The 23,354-nt window shown below is 44.7% G+C and overlaps 1 protein-coding gene and 1 non-coding gene across 2 annotated transcripts in view; one reads left to right on the forward strand and one right to left on the reverse strand.

Annotated features, from left to right (window-relative positions):
- The window catches only part of LOC126335960 (uncharacterized), a 1,093,560-nt gene that overhangs the window by 476,414 nt on the left and 593,792 nt on the right, over positions 1-23,354 (forward strand). The gene's annotated exons all lie outside the window — the stretch shown is intronic.
- Trnas-cga (transfer RNA serine (anticodon CGA)) lies at positions 18,290-18,364 on the reverse strand. Its single transcript has one exon. It is a non-coding gene; the product is annotated as a tRNA-Ser (tRNA).

Consider the following 23,354-nt stretch of genomic DNA (forward strand, 5'->3'; position numbering starts at 1 on the left):
GCATTGTATGGTAGTGAAACATGGACTGTGGGAAAACCGGAACAGAAGAGAATCGAAGCATTTGAGATGTGGTGCTATAGACGAATGTTGAAAATTAGGTGGACTGATAAGGTAAGGAATGAGGAGGTTCTACGCAGAATCGGAGAGGAAAGGAATATGTGTAAAACACTGATAAGGAGAAGGGACAGGATGATAGGACATCTGCTAAGACATGTGGAAATGACTTCCATGGTACTAGAGGGAGCTGTAGAGGCCAAAAACTGTAGAGGAAGACAGAGATTGGAATACGTCAAGCAAATAATTGAGGACTTAGGTTGCAAGTGCTACTCTGAGATGAAGCGGTTAGCACAGGAAAGGAATTCGTGGCGGGCAGCATCAAAGCAGTCAGTAGCCTGATGACCACAAAAAAAAAAGGCCGCTAGTGCCAGATCGCACCGATAGGAGCTCTAGCGGCAGTTGCGTTAAAGATGGCCGCCTTCACAGGGCCCGAGCGTGCCAGCTGTGTGTTTTGGTTTGGTTTGGTGTGGTGTCGTTTGGTGTGTCTCAACACACGCCAAACAGTCGTATGTGAAATTTGCAGTTAGCGAGATACGTGCTGGGTCGATTTCGTAGGGCTGTTGACAAAACGTTGTCTCACTCCCTCAATGACGTCGTCAGATGTGCTTGGACGACCTGATGATTTCGCGTGTCTTACCGAACACCTTTTTTCCACAAAACATTTATGCCACTGATAAACTGTAGGCCTACTAGGAAGATCTTCAGCTTTCTTGCTTCGGAAATTACGCTGAACTGTTGTCGCCGACTTCGAGTCTAAAATCCAAAAGACACAGCTAGCACGCTCGGGTCCAGTGAAGGCAGACATCTTTAACGCAACTGTCGCTAACGCTCCTTACGATGCAATAAGCACTAGCGAACTACGCGAGACAAAACTTGATGTATTTCCCCACAAATTGACACTTCAATTACCTCTGTAGGTACTATGAATGAATTTATATGAATTTTCAAAATTGTAAAGTGCTTTTTGAAACACTGTGTACAACTCATACGGGAAACTGCAGTCTGTGAAAGGTGGAGGGGAGGTCTGTAAGAATAAGCAATATTCGAGGAGCGTACGCGGCTTCACCCTGTTCATTCTTGTTGAAATGGCACCCTCGATCACAGTGGCCCGCGTCTTCGTACCTCACAGCCTGCGACGTCCCTAGTGATTGAATGCAAATCCAAATCCCCGACTAGCCTTTATGTGGCAGTACTTAGGTAGCGCACGGCTCTATTAAGCACTGTGGCTCGGTATGGTTATAGGGTCCTGGTGAGCACGTCTGTTTTCATGCCCAGCAGCTAAACTCGCTGCAAAATAGTCATACTTGTGATCATGCAGTATAATTATCTAAGCTTCGGCATGAAATACAAATTATGAACTAATTTAATAATAGTAATAATGACAAAAAGTACATTATTTTCGTGAGTAACTGATGCAAAAGAAACCAAAATGTTTAAACTGGACGATACGATTTTTTCAGTCAATCAAACACAGAAATTGTTAAGAAATGTGGTCCTACAATAAATCATTACAACATTTAACAGATAATAATAATTCTGTAACGCAGTTAAGCTTGCGAACATATGTAAATAGAATAATAGGAGAATCTCCAAATAACATCATACCATCACTGGTACAGGAAAGCCCCAACGTCAGACGACTGTCTTCCTTTTTTGGTAAGTTCTACATTTGTGCCGTAAAATATAACTAAGTTTTTGTTATTACATAGTTCACAAAATATTTTGCTTTATATAAGCTCCATACATTGTACTTACTTCTGTACATATTCTAAGAGAGAGGGTTGATTCTCTTTTTTGATCCATATTGTGTCATGAGGTAAACTAAGCACATGGCGGTGGCGGATACATTTGTTTACATGGGCTCATGTTTGATGTGTCAAAGAACACGGTATGTGCATAGATATGGCATACTTTTGGAGCTATTGCCAAGATGCATCTTCGCAGCATAGTTCATTTTAAAGTTACACATTTAATTATTCATGGATGAAAGCTTCTGGTAATGGCCAATGAACATTTTCCCTACGAATTTTTATTTCTATTACTTCAGATTAGTTGTATGAAATTTTGGAGGCACATTTGGGTTCTTAATTCCAGTTGATTATTTACGACGTAGTCAGGTTTATTGTGAACGTCGTTGTATATCTCCAATTCTTGTATCAAATTCGTTTGCACTCTTTTCTCCACGAAATATAATGTTTCTAAGTTTTCTTCGAAGCGTATCTCCGTAGTCCCGTGTTGCGCCAAGTAAATATCGAAAGGTAATTTATTTAGGCTGCTAGGCTTGAGAGCGGCCGAAATTAGTAATCGGGGTTTTAAGAGTGAAACGGCTTTGAATTCGTCTCTGTCACGACTACGATACTGCCAGCAGAATTCACTATAGTTCCATTTGCGGAAATGATATTGGTACAATATCTCTGTAACCAACATAACCAGGAAAAGACGTTATACTTCCTTTAGTGAGGACATTTCCGCAATGCACCTCGGTGAATACAGACTTATGGTATCTTAAAAGGTTCTGGAAATATTTGAGGTGAACTTCTTAACAGAATCTGCATGTATATTGCGCTTGTCAGTGATGACCTTCGTGGAAACTAAACAGCTCCTACGTAGGAATCAACACTGTTTCCGCGAGCACCGATCTTGTGAAACCCAGCTTGCTTTTTTCGTTCGTGATACTCAGAAGACAGTAGCTTCCTCAGCTCGGGTTGACCAAGTATTTCTTGATATTCAGATCACACTTCAAACCAGGGTCTCCTGTTTACCGTGGGCCATCCAAGTTCTCTGTGCAGGACTATTCTGAATGTGGCTGATGTGTGTCTTCTATTAGTTACTAGCACATCAAATGGACCCTGCACGAGAGGGAGTCATGAAGTTCTATAGTGCGTGTCTCTAAAATGAGTGTAAAAAGTGAGTGGTCTATTAGAATTGCTCGTAACAAGCAAATTTTCGCGCGCCGCCTGGAAGGTAGGCATACAACCCTGCATTCAGGTCGAAATGGTAGCAGGAATTCCAGGCAGGACGACACCACGGAATTTCTTCCGGCGTTTTCTGGGACGGAAACGCATTACGTTTGGAAGTGCAAACACTGTTTGATACCACGTCTCACAGAGGTCGATACCTGTGCACCTGCAGAGTCTGATCCGCCCTGACTCATTGTGTCAACACACGAGGATACTCTTAGGCCTGGTGGTGTGCGGAACGGGTGGAAAAATGAGTGCTTTTAGTGCGAGGAAAGGGCAGACACGCACTATGAAGACGGATGAAGAGCTGATAGCGCGAATCATGGAAGTCTCTGAGGCAGTCTTCACTTTAGCAGTGGTGTTTGAAAAGGTGCGATAAACACTCAGGATTCGTTTCACGGCGTACGTTCAAGCAGGAGGGCGTAATTTCGAGAAGTTTTTGTAACTATTTGCAAATAAAGGTCATGTGACGTCAATACCAACTCTATTTTACTTTGATGTCACAAATAAATTGAAGCCATTGCACTGCAGATTTGATACCATGTCGACTTGGATGCCAGGCCGTACGCCTACCTTTCCGGCGGTGTGCTACGCTGATAAATGACCTCTAGTGCTGAACGGTAAGGGATGCGCACTTGCGTTCCAATGCGAAAGTTGCTTGTTGTTAGCCGCTCCCCCACCCCTTAGCAAGGGTTTCTTCATCCAACCCTTCAGTGGTCGGCGCGACAGCCGATATGCCGGTTTCCGTAAGACCACCGAAGTTAAGCAACATCGTGTGTGCCCAGTATTTGGATGGGTGACTGTTCGGGTACGCCGCGCGCTTTTGACAGTCTTCCATTTGCCTTTACGACAGAGGGAAGAGGAGGGGGCGGTAGCGTAAAGCCCCTGATCAACAGACTTTGCGCCAATCGCCTGAATTAAATTTCAAGCCTCTCCTCAATGTCTCATAAAATGAGGCCAAGCGACATTGTTGATAGTGACACATAAGAATGGCGGCTCCCTTGGTGTTAGTGGAGAGGAGTAGAATATGTGCAGACACAGCATTTCACTGTATCTCTTCTCTCACCATCGCACAGCAAATACAAGGTCAAGTCACATTAATGTAATCCCCGTCTATGTTCACCGTCAACGTGCTATAACCACTCTCAGACTTATGTGGCAGCATTAACAATGGAGGGTGTATAAAGCGTGCCGGGTGAGACGCAGGGAATAGTGCAGTCGTTCTCGTATGATGGAGAGAGTGATGAAAGACTGAGCGCCGAAATACTAAATGTCTTTTTCCAAAGCTGTTTCACAAAAGAAGACTGCACTGTAGCTCCTTCTCTAGATTGTCGCACAGATGACAAAATGGTAGATATCTAAATATACGACAGAGGGATAGAGAAACAATTAAGATCGTTCAAAATAGGAAAGGCTGCTGGACCTGATGGGATACCAGTTCGATTTTACACAGAGTATGGGAAAGAACTTGCTCCCTTCTTGCAGCGGTGTACCGTAAGTCTCTAGAAGATCGTAGCGTTCCAAAGGATTGGAAAAGGCACAGGTCATCCCCGTTTTCAAGAAGGGACGTCGAAAAGATGTACATAACCTATATCTCTAACGTCGATCAGTTGTAGAATTTTGGAACACGTATTATGTTGGAGTATAATCACTTTTCTGGAGACTAAAAAACCAACTCTGTAAGAATCAGCATGGGTTTCGAAAAAGACGATAGTGTCAAACCAAGCTCGCGCTATTCGTCCACGAGACTCAGAGGGCCATAGACGCGGGTTCCCAGGCAGATGCCGTGTTTCTTGACTTCCACAAGGCGTTCGATACAGTTCCCCACAGTCGTTTACTGAAAAAAGTAAGAACATATGGACATTCAGACCAATTGCGTGATTGGATTGAAGAGTTCCTAGATAACAGAACGCAGCAAGTCATTCTCAATGGAGAGAAATCTTCCGAAGTAAGAGTGATTTCAGGTGTGCTGCAGGGGAATGTCGTAGGACCGTTGCTATTCACAATATACATAAATGACCTTGTGGATAACATCGAAAGTTCACAGAGGGTTTTTGCGGATGATGCTACAGTATATCGAGAGGTTGTAACAATGGAAAATTGTACTGAAATACAGGAGGATCTGCAACGAATTGACGCATGGTGTAGAGAATGGCAATTGAATCTCAATGCAGACAAGTATAATGTGCTACGAATACATAGAAAGAAAGATCCTTTATCATTTACCTACAATATAGCAGGTCAGCAACTGGAAGCAGTTAATTGCATAAATTATCAGGGAGTAGTCATTAGGAGTGATTTAAAATGGAATTCCCATATAAAATTAATCGTCGGTAAATCAGATGCCAGACTGAGATTCATTGGAAGAATCCTAAGGAAATGCAATCCGAAAACAAAGGACGTAGTTTACAATACACTTGTTCGCCCACTGCTTGAATACTGCTCATCGCTGTGGGATCCGTAGCAGATAGGGTTGATAGAAGAGATAGAGAAGATCCAATGGAGAGCAGCGCGCTTCATTACAGGATCATTTAGCAATCGCGAAAGCGTTACGGAGATAATAGATAAACTCCAGTGGAAGACTGTGCAAGAGAGACACTTAGTAGCTCGGTACGGGCTTTTGTTGAAGTTTCGAGAACACACCTTCACCGAGGAGTCAAGCAGTATATTGCTCCCTCCTACGTATAACTCGCGAAGAGACCATGAGGATAAAATCAGAGAGATTAGAGCCCACACAGAAGCATACCGACAATCTTTCTTTCCAGGAACAATACGAGACTGGAATGGAAGGGAGAACCAATAGAGGTACTCAGAGTACCCTCCGTCACACACCGTCAGGTGGCTTGCGGAGTATGGATGTAGATGTACATGTGGATGTATCTGGCTTGCAAAACAGCATGATCCTTGACTCTCGGACCAAATGTGGAAGCATTTCCGATATGGCTAACTTTGTACACTGTTCGCGTGCCACAAACATTAAAGTATACCATGCATGGCAAAATGACGCTATCCAAAACCAGCCCCTAGGCAAGTGTTATGCACCACGGGCAATAGATGACAGGTGTCGATGAAAGCTGCGGAGACGTGTATAGGAGAATAGGCGAGGAATTATTGTCCACCTGACCGCCCAGATGAACCAAGGGGCTACCAACAGCGCCTCTTCAAGGACCGTTCAGCAAACGTTGCTGCTTATGGGCCTCCGCAGTATGTGCTTGGTTCGTTTACCCATGCTGACTGGTGTTCATCGGCGAAAAAAGCTGTGACTTGCACGCCAATAGCGGATCTGCACTCAATGGCTATGGGTTCCCTTTTCAGATTAATCACGTTTCATGCACCATCGAACAGACGGCAAACGTCCTGCAACAACATTGTCGGAAGGGTCCAGGGGAGGTGAGAGCCTTATGGTTTGGGGGAATATTTTCGTGGCATTCCCTGTGTTATCATTCTGGAAGGCACAATACTTCATCTCAAATATGCATCTATGTTACTTGACCATGCCTGAAAAAAATGGCTCTGAGTACTATGGGACGTAACATGTGAGATCATCAGTCCCCTAGAACTTAGAACTACTTAAACTTAACTAACATAAGGACATCACACACATACATGCCCGAGGCAGGATTCGAACCTGCAACCGTAGCGGTCACGCGGCTACAGACTGAAGCGCCTAGAACCGCACGGCCTCACCGGCCGGGAAGGATGAGGGGAGACAAAATTTGATATCCCAAAGAAGCAGCTTGTGTGGTGCGTCCTGTGAAGAATGAGCCGTGGCGTTATCGGCGAGAGATATCCCCCCGCCCCCACCACCTCTCCCATGACTGATGACGGCGACGTAAGTGATGGCAATGGCAATGAAATGGTATTAAGTGTCACTCAATTACATTAATTTAGCGCGGAAAGATGGCTTGACTTGAGACTTGAGAGAGTTTCTGCAGAAATGATCTTTGGAGTTTGGACATTCCCATGACCACATGGGATGCATGCTGTGCGTTACTAACAAAGAGGTTGAACCGTATACTTACATAAAATAAAATGTTTAAATATTGTTTCAAAACTTGGTAAGAATATGTAAGACTTTGTAAAGGTTAAATATTGTGAATATCAACATCGTTTACTAATCGGTTAGTTCAAAAATCCCCTTTTTGTAAAATGCTAAGAGGCACACAATACATAAGTTACAATGTTCAACTTCTGGCATTAGATTTAGTTCATTATAAAAACATATGGCAGAAGTTTCCATGAAGATACCTCTCTAATTTTTTAATTATTAAGCAAAATCAGTTTTCCTATCTAAATTATATAAAGTGAGATGGATGAATTGTTGTTGGTGTTGTGGTCTTCAGTCCTGAGACTGGTTTGATGCAGCTCTCCATGCTATTCTATCCTGTCCAAGCTTCTTCATCTCCCAGTAGCCGGCCGCGGTGCTCTCGCGGTTCTAGGCGCGCAGTCCGGAACCGTGCGACTGCTACGGCCGCAGGTTCGAATTCTACCTCGGGCATGGATGTATGTGATGTCCTTAGGTTAGTTAGGTTTAAGTAGTTCTAAGTTCTAGGGGACTAATAACCACGGCAGTGGAGTCCCATAGTGCTCAGAGCCATTTGAACCATCTCCCAGTACGTACTGCAACCTACATCCTTCTGAATCTGCTTAGTGTATTCATCTCTTGGTCTCCTTCTACGATTTTTGACCTCCCCGCTGCCCTCCAATACTAAATTGGTGATCCCTTTGTTGTGGTTGGCAGGAGGGCCAACACCGTGTTACTAGAGTAGCCCGAAATGCACGCGTTTTAGCTCACGCAGGCTGACGTGAGGTCTGGAACAGGACAAGAAAATTAGAATTTAGAACGGACGTAGCTGGTGGAATACTTAACTTTAATTCATTAATGATGAACGTCGCTCTTGACGGTACATGATTCACAATATCAATAGTATCAGAATATGACGCCTTGCTAGGTCGTAGCAAATGACGTAGCTGAAGGCTAAACTATCGTCTCGGCAAATGAGAGCGTATTTAGTCAGTGAGCCATCGCTAGCAAAGTCGGCTTTACAACTGGGCGAGAGCTAGGAAGATTCTCTAGACCTGCCGTATGGCGGCGCTCGGTCTGCAATCGCTGATAGTGGCGACACGCGGGTCCGACGTATACTATCGGACCGCGGCCGATTTAAAGGCTACCACCTAGCAAGGGTGGTCTCTGGCGGTGACACCACACCATTGATGTCTCAGAACATGCTCTACCAACCGATACCTTCTTCTAGTCAAATTGTGCCATAAATTTCTCTCCTCCCAAATTCTATTCAATGCCTCCGCATTAGTTATGTGATCTACACATCTAATCTTCAGCATATTTCTGTAACACCACATTTCGAAAGCTTCTATTCTCCTCTTGTCCAAACTAATTATCGTCCATGTTTCACTTCCATACATGGTTACACTCCATACAATTAGTTTTAGAAACGACTTCCTGACACTTTAATCTATACTCGATATTAACAAATTTCTCTTCTTCAGAAACGCTTTCCTTGCCATTGCCAGTCTACATTTTGTATCCTCTCTACTACGACCATCATCAGCTATTTGTCTCCCCAAATAGCAATACTCATTTACTACTTTAAGCGTCTCATTTCCTAATGTAATACCCTCAGCATCACCCGATTTAATTCGACTATATTCCATTATCCTCGTTTAGCTGTTGTTGATGTTCGTCTTATATCCTCCTTTCAAGACACTGTCCAATCCGTTCAGCTGCTTTTCCAGGTCCTTTGCTATCTCTGACAGAATTACAATGTCTTCTCCATGGATTTTAATTCCTACTCCGAATTTTTCTTTTGTTTCCTTTACTGCTTGCTCACGCAGGCTACAACCCTGTCTCAGTCCCTTCCCAAACACTGCTTCCATTTCATACCCCTCGACTCTTATAACTGCCATCTGGTTTCTGTACAAATTGTAAACAGCCTTTCGCTCCCTGTATTTTACCCGTGCCACCTTCAGAATTTGAAAGAGAGTATTCCATTCCAAGTGTCGATACAATATTGTAAAGTTTAAAAACGTATATAATTAAATCAGAGACAGTTCAGACGCTACCATTTACCATTGGTTCCCTTTGGAAACTAGTGGAGCTCAAAATTTAAGAGTTATCGGGCTACAGATTGTTTGAAACCGAAATAAAACACCGAGATACTTACAGAAAAATTGTGATCGTTGTCAGTATTCAACTAACAACGACATAAATCATTTTGTGGTGGTAAGCGGTGCTAGCTGGGCACTGCTGCCACCGCTGGAAGTAGTTTTGGAGCACGTTTTACCTCCGCCGTCCTCAGCGAGCAATACATATAACGAGGCGACTGCACCTGGGAGGTGATTCGATCGCTGTCACTCAAACGAGAGCGAGCTACACTCCGCTGTGAACCTGTTCGCGCCCGCCCAAGCCTCGGATGGCGTTAATAATGGCTGATATTACTGTGTTTAGGTCGACTCATTTATTCTAATAATTGACAAAACGGTGTGAAAGAGAACCTACTTCGACTATGAATTTATATGGAAAGCGCGTGTTACGTTTTGTGTGCCATCTGTTATATTATAGAAAACTCCGTGACAAGTGTCTGAGATTATTCTCCACTTTCAGTGTGAGCAATTAACTTTTCCTAAATGGGAACAAAGAGTAGATATCGTCACTGAAGTGCCGAGAACATTAAGACAAGCTTAAATGATGTTCATACTTACTCTTGAGGGTGTGAACATTCATCATAATTTTAGTATTTCATCTATATTCAGCAACTGTGGTTGTACATATAGAAGCAATCAGCGACCACTTGCATGAAAGAAATTTAATTTCTGAGCCGGTTTGAGGGACTTAGTGGTCTTCTTCAGAAGGATGTGATTCATAGCGCCTGTGCAGACACTACGAACCGCATCCTTCTGAGAAGAGCGCTAAGCACATGAAACAGATTAAGAAATTAAATTTCTTTTATGCAACTGATTGCTGCTTATTTCTATGTATATTTACGATAATACAGTTTCGATGAACGACAGTAGAATTTTATTTGTCGTCGTGGTTCCTAAAACCTTAGCATTATACTTCGAGAACTAGAACTTTTAATTTCAGCGTAGTCGAGCTGAGAAGTAGACCAGCGGGATGAAGACTATGGGCAGTACGTTCTCCATCGCTTTCTGGCTGTCCGCATAAATACACTCCTAGAAATGGAAAAAAGAACACATTGACACCGGTGTGTCAGACCCACCATACTTGCTCCGGACACTGCGAGAGGGCTGTACAAGCAATGATCACATGCACGGCACAGCGGACACACCAGGAACCGCGGTGTTGGCCGTCGAATGGCGCTAGCTGCGCAGCATTTGTGCACCGCCGCCGTCAGTGTCAGCCAGTTTGCCGTGGCATACGGAGCTCCATCGCAGTCTTTAACACTGGTAGCATGCCGCGACAGCGTGGACGTGAACCGTATGTGCAGTTGACGGACTTTGAGCTAGGGCGTATAGTGGGCATGCGGGAGGCCGGGTGGACGTGCCGCAGAATTGCTCAACACGTGGGGCGTGAGGTCTCCACAGTACATCGATGTTGTCGCCAGTGGTCGGCGGAAGGTGCACGTGACCGTCGACCTGGGACCGGACCGCAGCGACGCACGGATGCACGCCAAGACCGTAGGATCCTACGCAGTGCCGTAGGGGACCGCACCGCCACTTCCCAGCAAATTAGGGACACTGTTGTTCCTGGGGTATCAGCGAGGACCATTCGCAACCGTCTCCATGAAGCTGGGCTACGGTCCCGCACACCGTTAGGCCGTCTCCCGCTCACGCGCCAACATCGTGCAGCCCGCCTCCAGTGGTGTCGCGACAGGCGTGAATGGAGGGACGAATGGAGACGTGTCGTCTTCAGCGATGACAGTCGCTTCTGCCTTGGTGCCAATGATGGTCGTATGCGTGTTTGGCGCCGTGCAGGTGAGCGCCACAATCAGGACTGCATACGACCGAGGCACACAGGGCCAACACCCGGCATCATGGTGTGGGGAGCGATCTCCTACACTGGCCGTACACCTCTGGTGATCGTCGAGGGGACACTGAATAGTGCACGGTACATCCAAACCGTCATCGAACCCATCGTTCTACCATTCCTAGACCGGCAAGGGAACTTGCTCTTACAACAGGACAATGCACGTCCGCATGTATCCTGTGCCACCCAACGTGTTCTAGAAGGTGTAAGTCAACTACCCTGGCCAGCAAGATCTCCGGATCTGTCCCCCATTGAGCATGTTTGGGACTGGATGAAGCGTCGTCTCACGCGGTCTGCACGTCCAGCACGAACGCTGGTCCAACTGAGGCGCCAGGTGGAAATGGCATGGCAAGCCGTTCCACAGGACTACATCCAGCATCTCTACGATCGTCTCCATGGGAGAATAGCAGCCTGCATTGCTGCGAAAGTTGGATATACACTGTAATAGTGCCGACATTGTGCATGCTCTGTTGCCTGTGTCTATGTGCCTGTGGTTCTGTCAGTGTGATCATGTGATGTATCTGACCCCAGGAGTGTGTCAATAAAGTTTCCCCTTCCTGGGACAATGAATTCACGGTGTTCTTATTTCAATTTCCAGGAGTGTAGTTTTCACGCCCTTGTAAAAGGCTGTGGCATCCAAAAGTCGCACAATACTATCCAATATTTCAGATTACAAAGAGAGTAAAGGATTAATTTTACCGCCGCCCCAAACTTTGTCTCTTATTTTACGAACACTCTAGTACCCTACTGTTTCTCGACTGGCTCGCTGAATCAGGCGATCTCAACCCCAATGGAAATGTTTGGAACTAACTGTATTAGCGAGCGAAACTTAGCAACCAACATTCTGCAGTTTGGTAACTGAACCTCTGATCCTTGCCATCATCCGAACGTGGCTTGCCTGAAGAAGAAACTTGTGGACTCCCTTCTTCGCCAAATTAATATCATTATGAAGCCTTGAGACTGTGTCACACGACATTAGCGTGATTACTCCTGGAGAAGATTAATTTTTTTGTGTGTTGTACTTAGGTAATGTCAACTGTTCCTGGCGACCAGTGATAGTCTGCCATATACTAGTGTTTATACACTGAAGAGCCTAAGTACCTGGTACACCTGCTTAATATCGTGTAGGGCCCCCGCGAGCACGCAGAAGTGCCATGGACCCGACTAATGTCAGAAGTAGTGCTGGAGGTAACTGATACCATTAATCTTTCAGGGCTGTCCATAAATCCGTAGGAGTGCGAGGGGTGGAGATCTCTTCTGAACAGCACGTTGCAGGGCACTCCAGATATGCTTAATAATGTTCATGTCTAGGACGTTTAGGGCTCAGTAAAAATTTTTGGAAATTTGTGATAAGGTCTTATGGGACCAAACTACTGAGGTCATCGGTCCCTAAGCCTACACACTACTTAATCTAACTTAAACTAACTTATGCCATGGACAACACACACACATGCCCGATGGAGGACTCGAACCTCCGACGGGGGGGAGCCGCATGGACCGAGACAAGGCGCCTTAACTGCGCGGCTACCCCGTGTGGCTCAGTGGTCAGCGGAAGTGTTTAAACTCAGAAAAGTATTCCTGGAGCCACTCTCTAGCAATTCCGGACGTGTGAGTATCGCACAGTCCTACTTGAATTGTCCAAGTCCGTCGGAATGCACAATGGACATGAAGGGATATAGGTTATCAAATAGGAGGCTTACGTACGTGTCACCTGTGAGAGTCGTATCTAGACGTATCAGGGGTTCTATATTACTCCAACTGCAGGCGCCCCACCCCATTGCAGGGCCTCCACCAGCTTTAACAGTCCCCTGCTAACATGCAGGGACCGCGGGTTCATGAGGTTGTCTCCATACCCGTATGCGTCCTTCCGCTCGATACCACGTGGAACGACACTCGTCCAACCAGGCAACATGATTCCAGTCATCAACAGTCCACTGTTGGTGTTGACGGGCCCAGGTGAGGCGTAAAGCTTTGTGTTGTGCAGTCATAAAGGGTACACGAGTGGCCTTTGGCTCCAAAGACCATATCGATGAAGTTTCGTTGAAAGGCTCGCAATCTGACACTTTGTGATGGACCAGCATTGAAATCTGCCGCAGTTTGGGAATGGTAGTACTTCTGTCGCGTTAAACGTTTTTCTTCAGTAGTCGTTGGTCCCGTTCTTGCCGCAACGATGTCAGAAATTTGATGTTTTACCAGATTTCTGATACTCACGGTGTACTGCTGTAATGGTTCTAAGGGAAAGTCCCCACTTCATCGCTACCTCGGAGATACTGTGTCCCACCGCTCGTGCGACTACTGTAACAACACGTTAAAACTCACTTAAATCTTGATAACCAACAACTGTAGCAGCAGTAACCGATCTAACAACTACGCCAGACACTTGTCTTATATAGGCGTTTGCGACCGCAGCGCCGTATTCTGCCTATTTACATATCTCTGTATTTGAATATCCGTAATATGCAAGTCACGTTTCACATAAAATTGTCAATATGCAGCATTTATGACGAGTGAGATTCTGCAGTGATTAAACAAATGGACCCGTATTCAATAGGAGTGGCGCTATAGGTTATGTAGTGTCATCCTGACCTAAATCTTCCATGGCTTTTTCTAGCTCTAGGCGAATGCTGATAAGATTTGTTCAATCGGTAAAGACCGATTTCTTTCCTCACCGTTGTTTGCTAGAGACAATGTTCGTTCCCTATACTGTCACTTCCATGTTGACGAAACCTTTACGTTTTATTCCGCACTATTATATTTACTCGAAGTACTAAAACTGTCACTGACGTTTTTCAGGAAAGTGAGTGCAAATTCGTAAGTAGTGTGGATTGTGGTTTAGTTCTCAGAAACTGGTGATCAGGAGATTTTAATGGATTGAAGTACGCCGCAACATGCAGGGCACTCAGATGAGATGAGTGAGCATGGCGAATGGAACACAAATGGAAACGCCGCAACAGAAAACACTTTGACGAAATATCCACTTTTGCTAATGAAACGTTTCGAAACTATTTGTGAAGGGAGGTAGTTAAACAGGAGGGTGCAGGGAAACTGTGTGAAATACATCAGGCAACATTCATGACATTTTATCTCTCTCGCAGTGCAACAACTCGCAACAACAAATTTGTAGCTTCACTGCCCCATTTACACTGGTTGAGGGTGCACTATTTCTCGAATTTATTAATATTAATAATTCGCAACCGCTGAAATTAATGTGAAAGCATTCTTCCTAAGCAATTAGTTTTGAATTCGGATACAGCGGTCTGACTTCAATCAGTTCGATTGAAACGAGAGTCATCACATTGAGGTTTTCATAACGACTGCCGGCCGCAGTGGCCGTGCGGTTCTAGGCGCTACAGTCTGGAACCGAGAGACAGCTACGGTCGCAGGTTCGAATCCTGCCTCTGACATGGGTGTGTGTGATGTCCTTAGGTTAGTTAGGTTTAATTATTTCTAAGTTATGGGCAACTGATGACCTCAGAAGTTAAGTCGCATTGTGATCAGAGCCATTTTTTTCATAACGACTATAGCGTGCAGGCCGTCTGTATGTATTTTTGATTGCTTCCTTTGCTTAATGTAGGATATCTGATGATTTTCTTTTTTGCTGTCGGTCATCACGAGACATTTGTGTTTCACCAGAAGATGATTGATACGAGTTTCAGCCCTCATTACTCATCTAACTTCCTCTGTGAGTAAAGTTGAACAACTAATAAGCTCACCAGGAAACAAACCACCCACCTCCACGAAACATCACGCTGAACTATTTACTACTTACTTTAGTCTTGACGCTAGAATCAATTCGGCGAGTAGCACATTTCTTCAGGTATACCGTACACTGCTAAATCCGTAGAGAAACAAAATTACGGGCGTTTTCTATTTAAGTAAGATACAGTGATCTAGCAGGACAGGCGAGGTGTGATTTGATCGGTGAATGTTGGTCAAAGTAGGGAGATACATCAGTTGGAGAAACATCACCATAAATGCAAGCTTGAACATAAATACAGATGCTAGCAAAATCTGGACCATGCACTGCACATGTACGGTGACCTCAACACGTTGCAAGAGCCAGTCTCCTTCACGACAGTAATCTGTGTAGTTGTGAGTCCATTACGTGGGAGCTAAGTGAATTGGAACGTGGGGAAATTGTTGGTGCTTCCGTAACCAAGATAGCCGAAGTCTATGGCGTTTCAGGAGGCACCGTGATGAGGACATGTACGGTACACACGAAAAGAGGAAAAACATCTACTGATAAGTCACAACGCGGGCGAAAGAGTGTTGAGTGATCGTGATAGACGGGCATTGGAGAGGACTGTGACGAAAAATAAGAGTACAACAGGTACAAAAGTCACTGCAGAAATGAATGTCACACTCGCGAAACCTGTCAGCATCTAAGCAATGCGAATGGACTTTCATAAGCTGCGAATAACAGGGCGAACTGAAATTCCAGAACGAACATCAGTAATGTACACTATTGGCCATTAAAATTGATACACCACGAAAATGACGTGCTACAAACGCGAAATTTACTGACAGGAAGATGATGCTGTGATATGCAAATGATTAGCATTTCAGAGCATTCACACAAGGTTGGCGCCGGTGGTGACACCTAAAACGTGCTGACATGAGGAAAGTTTCCAACCGCTTTGTCATACACAAACAGCAATTGACTGGCGTTGTCTGGTGAAACGTTGTTGTGAAGCCTCGTGTAAGGAGAAGAAATGCGTACCATCACTTTTCCGACTTTGGTAAAGGTCGGATTGTAGCCTATCGCGATTGCGGTTTATCGTATCGCGACATTGCTGTTCTCGTTGGTCGAGATCCAATGACTGTTTGCAGAATATGGAACCGATTGGTGCAGGAGTGTAATACGGAACGCCGTGCTCGATCCCAACGGCCTCGTATCACTAGCAGTCGAGATGACAGGCATACAGGTATTATCCGCATGGCTGTATCGGATCGTGCAGCCACGTCTCGATCCCTGAGTCACCAGATGGGGACGTTCGCAAGACAACAACCATCTGCACGGACAGATCGACAACGTTTGCAGCAGCATGGACTATCAGCTCTGAGACCATGGCTGCGGTTACCCTTGACGCTGCATCACGGACAGGAGCGCCTGCGATGGTGTACTCAACGACGAACCTGAGTGCACGAATGGCAAGAAGTCATTTTTTCGGATGAATCCAGGTTCTGTTTACAACATTGAGATGGTCGCATCCGTGTTTGGCGACATCACGATGAACGCACATTGGAAGCGTGTATTCGTCATCGCCATACTGGCGTTCATCCCGCTTGATGGTATGGGGTGCCATTGGTTACACGTCTCGGTCGCCTCTAGTTCGCATTGACGGCACTTTGAACAGTGGACGTTACATTTCAGACGTGTTACGCCCCGTGGCTCTACCCTTCATTCGATCCCTGCGAAACCCTACATTTCAGCAGGATAATGAACGACCGCATGTTGCAGGTCCTGTGCGTGCCGTTCTGCATACAGAAAATGTTCGACTGCTGCCCTGTCCAGCACATTCTCCAGATCTCTCAACAAATGAAAACGTCTGGTCAATGGTGGCAGATCAACTGGCTAGTCACAAAACGACAGTCACTATTCTTGAGTAACTGTGGTATCGTGTTGAAGCTGCACGGGCAGCTGTACCTGTACACGCCATCCAAGCTCTGTTTGACTCAATGCCCAGGCGTATCACGGCCGTTAATACGACCAGAGGTTATGGGTACTGATTTCTCAGGATCTATGCAACCAAACTGCGTGAGAATGCAATCACATCTGAGTTCTAGTATAATATATTTGCCCCGTTTATCATCTGCATTTCTTCTTGGTGCAGCAACTTTAATGGCCAGTAGTGTAAATTCTCGCAAAGTAGATAGTGGTATCGACGCCGTAAAACCTGGACTGTGACTCAAAGAAAGAAAGTCATTTGCTCGGATCAGTCTTGTTAACGCTCTTTCCAGTTCCTGGCTGGGTTTAAGTCTGGCGTTCGCCGTCACAACACTACGATGCAGACTCCTTGCTGACAAGAGTGAAACCCGTCGGAGGTTCGGTGATGATTTTGGCAGCCGTATCGAGGTGTTCCATGGACTCCATGTTTACTATGTAAGGTCGCATTACTGCCACTGATTATGTGACCATTTTGGCCGATCAGGTTCATTCCCTGGTACAACGTTTGTTTCCCAGTGACGATGTTGTGTTCCTAGAAGACAGGATCCCTGCTCACACAGATCACATCGTCCAGGACTGCCTTCGTGAGCTCACGACTGAATTTTTGCATCTCCTATGGCTCCACAGTCACCAGAACTCAATATTATTTCGCCAATATGGTGTACGTTGCAGAGAAGGTGCCTGGTTGTTATCCACCTCCATAATTGTTACCTGAACTTTACACTAATTTGCAGGAAGGCCGTTATAAAATCCCCTTGAAAACCATTCAGGACCTGTATTTATCCATTCTGAGACGACTGGAAGCTTTTTTCATGCCAGCTCTTTCCCTACACCGTATTTGCAAGTTAATACCTTCTGTTTGTGGTATTTCCGTTTTTCCGTAGTTTTTAGGCCTACTGATCTTTTGCCGTCCACGTTGCTGCGTCTGTTTATAATCTCCCCCCATCCTTCCTTCTTTTAGCTCCTGTCCACATTAATCAATGCCCAGTCCAAGTGATTAATAAGCAAAGTCTTTATGACGATTCTGAGAGAATCGACGATTACAGTAAACTTCCAGACTTACTTAGGTTGTCATGTTGAGATGGCTCCAGTTCTCCTTGTCTAGGGCTCTGATTTTTGAAGCTGGAAATCTGACAGCAGGTCCCCGTCGTTTGTTTGAACTAAATAAATTTGAAGATTGTTGTCGCAGAAATTTTTTACGTAATTTTTTCTCATATTTTTATGTACCATACAGTCTTTTGATTTTTCACATTAACAAAGCCGAAATTATATTGAAACTTCCTGGCAGATTAAAACTGTGTGCCCGACCGAGACTCGAACTCGGGACCTTTGCCTTTCGCGGGCAAGTGCTCTACCAGCTGAGCTACCGAAGCACGACTCCCGTCCGGTACTCACAGCTTTACTTCTGCCAGTATCCGTCTCCTACCTTCCAAACTTTACAGAAGCTCTTCTGCGAAACTTGCAGAACTAGCACTCCTGAAAGAATGGATATTGCGGAGACATGGCTTAGCCACAGCCTGGGGGATGTTTCCAGAATGAGATTTTCACTCTGCAGCGGAGTGTGCGCTGATATGAAACTTCCTGGCAGATTAAAACTGTGTGCCCGACCGAGATTCGAACTCGGGACCTTTGCCTTTCGCGGGCAAGTGCTCTACCAACTGAGCTACCGAAGCACGACTCACGTCCGGTACTCACAGCTTTACTTCTGCCAGTATCCGTCTCCTACCTTCCAAACTTTACAGAAGCTCTTCTGCGAAACTTGCAGAACTAGCACTCCTGAAAGAATGGATATTGCGGAGACATGGCTTAGCCACAGGAAGTTTCATATCAGCCAGGCTGTGGCTAAGCCATGTCTCCGCAATATCCATTCTTTCAGGAGTGCAAGTTTCGCAGAAGAGCTTCTGTAAAGTTTGGAAGGTAGGAGACGGATACTGGCAGAAGTAAAGCTGTGAGTACCGGACGTGAGTCGTGCTTCGGTAGCTCAGCTGGTAGAGCACTTGCCCGCGAAAGGCAAAGGTCCCGACTTCGAGTCTCGGTCGGGCACACAGTTTTAATCTGCCAGGAAGTTTCATATCAGCGCACACTCCGCTGCAGAGTGAAAATCTCATTCTCGAAATTATATTGTTCGCACCTATTATACAAAAATACGTCCGATCACATCTGATGCATGCTTACGACTCTGACACTCTGCGGGAAAAACAATATTTAAAAGTGTTTACAATTTTTCTTAACAAATGAATTCCTACTAGCTTTCACTACTTAATTAACTTCGACTATTACTTCATAAATGAATCCGGAAATAAACATATTAAACAGTAGAGGATTGAATAATTAATAATAGAAATTTTAAGTGCTCAAATATTGCTCCGCGAGGGCCCACCTTTATGTCACTGCGGATCAGCTTTGACGGTGGTCCGCTCAGGCAGAAGTTTTCGCTGCCGGATACACTTCCTGCACTTTTATCGGATGAGGTTGCGATGGAAGATTTAGTTTTGAGTTTTATTCGTGCAGGGGTTTTTTACCGTTTGATCTAAGTGTTTGTCCTTTCTTTGTGTTGAGTCTGGCCTTTGGCCTACGATTTTAGACTGCGGTTTTTATTGTGTTTCTTTCTGGTTGGCTTTCCCTTTTTTTCCCCTATGGTCGACCAACTACTGTCGCACTCGGTGTGATTTTAATTCCTTTTGTCTTGTCTCTGCCTGTGTCTTTCTTGTCCTGTGCCGTCTCTTGTCATCTCTATTGTTTGTTTTTTTTTTTTCCTTGTGGGGGTTTCAAGTTCGTGAAAAAAGGGACCGATGGCCCTAGTAGTCTAGTCCCTTCAGTCCTACAAACCACCAACCAAAATTCGAAAAGTAAAACTGGGGCGACAACTGCTGTTGAGGAAAAGTAATGCTAGAGGAGGATGCCCCGTTAGACGCTGCACTATTTCCTGCAGAAACATTGGACAGCTAGCGCGGATACTCTAACAAATTGGCTACGTCCCATCAGGGTAGCTCCTTTTTGCCATCCTTTCACGCCTTCACATCGACGTGTATTACTGCGTTGGTCCTATACAGCAGACTGGTGCAAAGGCAATACCTCACTGCCATGACTTACGCCAGCGGTGCAGGGTCTTACATCTCTTATATCCGCCTGATAACCGTCCTGCATGAAATACAACTTTACAACTTTCCAAACCGACCCGTATGCTTTTTTTTAATGGAGTCTTCTAATTACTTTTCTGGTTTGGCATGAACCGATGTTGCCGGCTACTAGGTACCACGATTTAAATGGTTCAAATGGCTCTGAGCACTATGGGACTCAACTACTGTGGTCATCAGTCCCCTAGAACGTAGAACTACTTAAACCTAACTAACCTAAGGAAATCACACACATCCATGCCGCAGTCGGGATTGAACCTGCGACCGTAGCGGTCGCGCGGTTCCTGACTGTAGCGCCTAGAACCGCTCGGCCACCCTAGCCGGCCCCGATTTAAATCTGACGCTGAAAGAAATATATTATTGCCAGTACACAGCCGAATATTAGCATTGTTAAGACAAATACCGCAGTGAAATATTTATCTTTGTTACGAGGGACGTTCAAAAAGTAATGCAATACATTTTTTCCCCGAAAGCTGTTGGGTTCATTCAGGATTCCAATACATTACTTTATTCTTCTCTCTTTTAGCCACAATACCCGTAACCTCTCCCTTATCCAGGTACTGATTTCTGCGGAGTGCGTCCTTCACTGGGGAAAACAGATGAATGTGCGAGATTTGAGCTTTAGAATGGATGAGGAAGTACAGCCCAATGAAGATTTGTGAGGTTCTCTAGCGGGCGCAACAGCATATAATTCCCCACTATTTTGGCTAAAAAACTCTATTTTTCAACATAAACTCCGGTCAGTGCGAAGGCTTGAGCCACTTAACTGGGAATTCATGTAGGCATGCATGGTACCGCTCTAACAGTCGACGTCGGTACCAAGGTCTTGTTGCGTCACTAATATCATCCACGTACTGCTTTCCGCAGAGTGCATCCTTCATTGGACCAAAGAGATGGAAGTCAGAAGGTGCGAGATCCGGGATGTAGGGTGGATGAGGAAGTGCAGTCCAATGGAGTTTTGTGAGCCTCTTTGGGAGGAGAAGGAGAAATTCGTCTGCATTTTTGTGGCGACGAACAAGCAGACGTCGTTCTTCAATTTCCTGGGGATAGCAAAGTAAACTTCAAAGTAGATAGGTGCACAACAAGGGAGGACATTAAACAGAATCACCCCTTCAGAGTCCCATAAGACCGTCGCCATGTTTTTATCAGCTGAGAGTGCAGCTTTCAATCTTTTCTTCGAAGGAGAGATGGTGTGGTGCCACTCCGTGGATTGCCGTTTTGTTCCTAGTCCGAAAGGATGAACTCATGTTTCATCACCTAGTCCGATGTTCAACAAAAAAATTGTCACGTTCAGCGTCTTAATGCGCAGTCAATTCCACACAGATGGTCCTTAGTTGCTCTTTATGATCTTCTATTAGGTGACGAGAAACCCAGCGGGTACACACCTTTGAATACCACAATTGGTCGGCAACCAACAGAGAAGTCCAGGGGGCGGCGAGGTATTTGATTGTGATCCATCGGTCGCCTACAGTGAGAGTGTCCGCACGTTCAAACATTGCAGGAATGACAGTTGAGAGCGGCCGGCGGGCACGCGGGGCCCAAAGACTTACCGTGGTTTTATTCATTACCAGATCTTCGTAGACTTTCTGCAAGTGCCTATGAATATCTGCGATCCTCTGATTTTCCACAAAGAAAGCTCAACGACAACTCTCTGTTTGTGGCCGAGCGCTTCTAGGCGCTGCAGTCTGGAACCGCGCGACCGCTACGGTCGCAGGTTCAATCCTGACTGCGGCATGGATGTGTGTGATTTCCTTAGGTTAGTTAGGTTTAAGTAGTTCTAAGTTCTAGGGGACTGATGACCACAGTAGTTGAGTCCCATAGTGCTCAGAGCCATTTGAACCATTTGAAGCAACTCTCTGTTTGGAATGTTCCTTCGAATGTTACTTCGAAGGCTTACATATAGCGCTTGTCGGTACTTCATGGAAATACAGGGGCTGAAGCTGCAATATTCCACAATGTCCCTCAACAAATTCTACATTTTTTCAATAGAAATAGACCGAGACAAATATCTGTTGCACTGTTATGATGAAAAAATGTAGAATGTTCACATACTCATCCTATTTTCTATGTGCAAAAGAAATTTCTTCCTTTTGTCCTTCTGAATTATAAATCATTAAATTGCTCTTTATACCTTATTGCACTGTACTGCATTAAACTACATCTTGTACTCAGGCTGTGTAAGAGATCCTGATATGTTATGATCTTTATGGAGTAGCAGTGGAGTGGTGAAATTGAAGTGGGAAGAAATGGTGTGGTAGTGTATATACGCGACAAGGAGGCCTTTGACGTCAAATTTGCAGCAGAAGTCGAAAGGAAACTGACGCGGCTGGAACACTTTCATTCACGATGACCCTGAAGTTCTACACATTTATACAGTACCAAGCCAATGATTAGAACAGCATAATGCCCCTTTTTCGCTTATGAGATCGTCAAAAAAAATTTAATATGGGCGCCACATATTGCTGATATGAGCCAAAAATTTGGAACATTGGCGTAGCAGTAAAGGTCGTTCACAACACTCATCTTTTGGAGAGAATCCACAAATCATTCTACTGTCTGTTGTTTCTGTATGATACCAGCTAACCGGCAAGGAGTCCTGAAATTCTCTTCCGTCATTCGATCTATTCGATGCAGGAAAGATCAACTTATTCCAGAAGAAACAAAAATTATCTAAACGTATATTGTGATACCTGCAGTTCTTGTGCTAATTTCCTGTGAAAGTACTGATAAGCTCAATTGTCATCCTTCATGAACTAATTAGAGATTAAGGTCTTTCTTAAAAATTAATAATTATCCCCAGTATAATGACAGTGGATCTTGTTGGTGCATACCGTTTGTGAGTCTATAGGGATATATATAACTTCTTCATACCCTCTTTCTCCCTTAAGTGTAGACTTGATGCATTAACGAATTTGAATAGTCTGGTGGAGGATATCTCCTTTCATCCGAAGCTGAGAAATGGAGACTTACTGCTGAGTCTCCTAATATCTCAAACAATGCTAGGACAGCATGAATGGTTAATGATTCTGTACTGCAGCTGCGATGCACGGAGTACTGTTGCACCACTGGCACTAGGGCCAGTATGGGTCGTTATGGAAAGAACAAGAAATAAAGGCAAATAAAGACAAAATATCTGTAAACACTAAGTCAAGCGACACACGAAACAAAGTGTTAGTGTTTTCAGTGTCTCTTCTCTTATTGCCATCTAAAAACTTTTTCCTGGATACTGCCAAGCTGATATGAATAAAATTACAGCTTACTTACTTTTACACTATAATTTTACCTCTCTCTACAACTGTAAAAGAAAAATTAGAGTTATCAATTTTGTGTAATTTCCTTACACAACAGCACAAAATTCTTGCGAAATTTCTACTTTAGTTCAGATTACAATATTATTGTAATCACTCATCTACTATGTACTTGAAGGCATTTATTCTGATTTTATTTGTACTACAGAGCGTTTCGACCTTTGTCTTTTGCTGGGTTTAATTGAGCAGATTCTAAATCATGTTCTGCCTAAGATCATG

The sequence above is a fragment of the Schistocerca gregaria genome, chromosome 2 (genome assembly GCF_023897955.1).
Source record: "Schistocerca gregaria isolate iqSchGreg1 chromosome 2, iqSchGreg1.2, whole genome shotgun sequence".
NCBI classification, from domain to species: domain Eukaryota; kingdom Metazoa; phylum Arthropoda; class Insecta; order Orthoptera; family Acrididae; genus Schistocerca; species Schistocerca gregaria.